A 4,537-nucleotide genomic window follows, 5' to 3' on the forward strand; every position below is an offset into this window, starting at 1 on the left:
TTTTAATCTATGGCAGTGTGGGCGTGTGTGTGAAATCCATCATGGATGTAAATGGCCCTGTCTCTGGGTGTTAATATTGTACCAACAACTTATGAATAGCACCCTTTCTAACTCCCGAATACACCGATGATGAGTTCCAGTATATCATGAAGGAAGTCATGGGTGTGTTGTATGTACTTCTTGAATTTAATGTATTAAAAGTTATTGCTATGTTTTATTATGTTTCATATTGATCAGAAAATAATGATTTTATCTTTTGATTTTCTGACTATCTATATTTTTGGTATCCTGTGATTGGGATGGGGGTATCTTCTGGGATTTCCCTACCCAATCTCTTGCCTGATTAGCTTTTGGGTGGATTGAATTACATCTTAAGAGTAATTCCATTCGAGAATTGTACATGTAGTCTTCTCCAATAAAATATTTCTTTGCATATCAAAAAGAAAAAGTTGTAAGATCACCTTTTTGCCATATTTCCTAGTAAAATAAATTGTCATAAAGTTTTCACCGTCCCATGGTAATATTTTCTGCAGTTTGCAATTTCATTTGGGATCATTACAGCCTGCACCATGGATAGCCTTTTTAGATATAGTGATAAGTCATGTTTATGTACTCATGATGTCATTTTTTTTTTATCTCCAAATGCTTTGCACGAGCCAAAACAGCCGTGGCAGTTGGAACCTTATCCTTTTTGGGTGCCCATTTTCCTTATTACACTGTCAATGACCCGTCTATCCCTATATAAGTAACTCAATCACTAACTTTATTATTATCTGTTTCCTTTGGAATATTAAAATGCTGATGGAATTCATTTGTTTCCTCTTTTAGGATATTAAAGGTCCTTACCTCTTTGCTATCTCCTACAGCCTTCCCTCTAGGGTCAATTAACTTTGATGACTTTGTGCGCGCCCATGTTGGACGGAGCAATATATGGTGGGTACGTTCTGTGTGTCAGGGTTTGCACTGTCTTTTTTTTATTTCCTGGATGTATGTGTCTCTTAACATTTCGAGCACTGATAATAAAAAAAGTAATGACCTGTAGGCATCATCTGGAGTGAATTTATTGGTGCGTCTCTTGATGCTGTTGGTTGAAGCGCTTCTGTACTGTGCCATTGGTCTTTACCTGGATAAGGTATATATTTAAGTTCATTATGTCTTTTTGTCAAAATTGTTTTGGTCATGCTAATGAATAACCATCATACTTCTCTATCTGCTTCTTTGTTGAAATGTGCATATCACCATGTTCTCTGTTATTCTTTGGGCTCCTGAGAAGGAAAAGCTGATCATAACTTGAAAACTTTATGGGAATCCATTCTGTTTTTGATAGAGTTTGACGCAAGAGTAATTTCATGGCTCAAATGGAATAAGGTTACTTTTTTTGTGCCCCTTATTTTTTTTTTTATTTAGTCATATTGTAGAGATTCAGCATTTCCTTTTGAATAATATGAGTAGTCATTTTGGTATATAGAGGTCGTTGACAGTGTCCACTGGTTTAGATGCTATGATTTCAAGGCTGATGTGGTTGAATAGGGTTTAGACTTTAGTTTGATGAAAACTTGTAATAATTTGTACTTGACAATGCACCAAACTATGTGTATTTAGATAATTTATGTTTTTTTCTTCCTTGTTCCCACAATTTTAGTATGCTGTGAGCTACTATCTGTCCTTTATTTTTTGAAGTCATCCCATTTAAAGTTTTTTGATATTTCAGGAACAGAAAATAAAGGAAGGTCTCTTCATGATGGGCCTAAACGATGGGATATTTCTTCTTTGTTGGTTTATTAAATATGCTTTGCAGGTAAATTTTGTTCTTTTTCCTTGGCAGAATCATAATAATTGTCCAATTATCATTGAACTTTCAAAAAATTCTGGAAATAGATTTTTTTCCTTCTCATTTCTATACTAGGTTTTTTTTTTAATTTTTTTTTTCTTGTTATGCTATTTTTGCAAACATATTAGTTATGTGATGGGAAACTAAACACATTATAGTTATGTGGCCTTATTTGGATCTCAGAGACTGGAGTTCCATCCATTGGAAACTTAAAAGAAAATATAATCTTAGGTTTTTCTCCATGAGACTCGAGTTCCAAATGAAGTCATGTAAATAATATGTTTCAATTTTAGTCGCATAATGTTTGCAAAACTAGCTTAACAGGAAAAAGAACCTGCTCAAACCCATTGGCTAAGCTTTTAGGTTAAGTGGTATCCCAACATGGTATGTGAAGTCCTCATAAACATCTCTTCATGGTGTTAAGTTTTAACTTGTAACAACTAAATCTCCTAAGAAGTGGTATCAGAGCCAAGGTAGGTGGTTTGATTGGGCAAGTGTTCATTAGTGGGTTCAACAACATGGATCCTTTATGTCACTGAACCCTTTTTTGGGAGTGTAAGTGATGGGGGGTGGATAGCATTACGTCTTATGAGGAATGAATCAACCTCTCCAACAAAAAATTGAGTGTAAGACTGCCTACCAATCACCTCTCCTAAATCCTGCAAAAGTTGATTTTGAAGCTGTCCAAATGAAGGTGCTACTAGAACACATTACTTTCTTGAGTACAGTTGCTTCTCTTTAACTTATTTTATTTATTTTTTTGTTTTTGTTTTTGAGACACTACTAGATGTTCCACACACTCATTGTTCCATAAGAACACCTGTATGAATTCCTCGACTTTAAGTAAGCACATTGTGAATTTTTGAGTATTTTATCACCTTTTTGGTTGAGGGGCATAATCCTTGCTCATATTGGCTTCAGCTGCTTTGGATTCACTCTTCAAATTTTTCTTTTCTCCTCATTGTACATCATTTAACCATAGGTGTTGTTGACAGAAATAAAGTAGCTCAGAAGAGATTATGTATTGAGCCCCCTTGGAGTTTCTAATTTGCCTACAAAAAAGCAACAAGGAAAATTGGAGGAAACATTAATGGTTGTGCTTTCCTGTATCCTACATACTAAATGCGTTTGTCTTCTCCTACCAACAAAAAAACAAGTAGTACTCTTATTTCGCAGATATCGTTGCTTTGTTATGTTGAATTTTGAAGGGCACAATAGAGCTGGTGAAAGCACAAAAATATCAATGCTTGTTGACCTTCTTACTCCTACTTGAGGGGATTCCTCGGTTTTTGGGAAGAATATAATGATGGACGTGGTAAGTTGCCTATTTTTAGATTATTTGTCTATACCTTTCTCCCTTCATTCTATTTGATGATTATCTGCCCGCAGGGCCAAGATTACTTGCATAGTGGTTGGATGTACTTACAATTTTAATTTTTTCCTTGTTTAAATGGCAATTACCCAAATTCCATGTAAAATCATAATTTTTTTTTTATTAGCGGCATAATTAAGTTTGTAGGGCACTTATGAAGATTAGACACCAATTATTGGGGTTGCTTTAGTCATTTGGATACTTGTAAGCGGCTAACTGTATGTTCATGAGTTATGTGTATGCTTAGTATTATTTCTTCATTGATTTGGACTTCATACAATATGTTTGAGCATGTATCTATCTTTAAATTAAAAAAATAGAATGTAAAAAAAAAGGAAAAAAAAAAAAATCTTGCATATATATATATAAGCTACAATTCTCTACACCCTGTATCTTTATCAAAACAATATAGTTGTTTCTATGCCCAAGATCATAGCAAGGAAATATGGGAATCCATTTTGGATCAATATTACAGCTTTATTGGATACCCAATTTTATGACTAGGTCAGATCTGATTGTAGTAAGTATAACACTTGTACATGTTTATACTGTTCATTTAAATATGGTTCGTGTTTTATTCTCTTGTGTATATTGCTTTTTTTCATTGAATTGGTTAATACTGCTGAATTGCCCAATGTTAGCTCTCTAGCATGCCCAATTTTCTTCTCATGATGTGTTTATAAACTCTAGGAGAACTGTGGTGCCTACACTTTCTTAATCTTAAGTGTTCGCGATTTAAAACAGTCACTAACCAATCTATCCTGATTGGTTTTTGCATTATTCATTGGGAGCTGGGGTTGGATTTTTGTATGATTTCGTGATTAACTTGAATCTGTTTTACAGGATGAGATATGGAAGGTGTTAGGTGTTTGCCCTCAAAATGACATTCTTTTGCAAAGTTGACTGTAAGTAAGAAGCACATTTCATTTTCCTTTTTCTGTGTAATAAGATATTTGAATTCTAGTTGTTTATGATATATTCTTAGATGTACTAGGTTTTCCCGGTTAGATCTTTATTCTAATTGAATGGTAGTTATGACAGAAGATATGTGTCTCTTCATTTAGCTGGAGCTCATCCAATTAGATAATTGCTAGGCGCCTATCATTAGTATTGTTATTATTTTACTCAGTTTTGCATGATTCATCTAATTACTTCTATTGGAAAAGTGGCTTCACTATCTTGTTTAGGTTTTTTTTTTTTTTTTTTTTTTTTTTTTTCATGAAGTAGTCTTCTTTTGATAAATTTATTTAAAAAAAAAAAAAAAAAGAGGTTTATGCAATTACGTCAGTTCACACTCTTTAGTCCTGATTTAGTTTTGTATTTTGTAATAGATA

General features: G+C 33.6%; 1 long non-coding RNA gene across 3 annotated transcripts; it reads left to right on the forward strand.

Annotated features, from left to right (window-relative positions):
- The first annotated feature begins 453 nt into the window (after positions 1-453).
- LOC112040001 (uncharacterized) lies at positions 454-4,188 on the forward strand. Of its 3 annotated transcripts, none has more exons than XR_010625468.1 (6): positions 454-937; positions 1,043-1,132; positions 1,274-1,368; positions 1,712-1,798; positions 2,827-3,146; positions 4,047-4,188. It is a non-coding gene; the product is annotated as an uncharacterized LOC112040001 (long non-coding RNA). The 3 variants fall into 3 exon arrangements; XR_010625467.1 differs by having other exon boundaries at positions 455-933; positions 4,047-4,187; XR_002886046.2 differs by lacking the exon at positions 1,274-1,368 and having other exon boundaries at positions 457-933; positions 4,047-4,185.
- The last annotated feature ends 349 nt before the right edge of the window (positions 4,189-4,537 follow it).

This window comes from Quercus suber, unplaced genomic scaffold (genome assembly GCF_002906115.3).
Source record: "Quercus suber isolate HL8 unplaced genomic scaffold, Cork oak 2.0 scaffold_583, whole genome shotgun sequence".
In the NCBI taxonomy this organism is placed as follows: Eukaryota; Viridiplantae; Streptophyta; class Magnoliopsida; order Fagales; family Fagaceae; genus Quercus; species Quercus suber.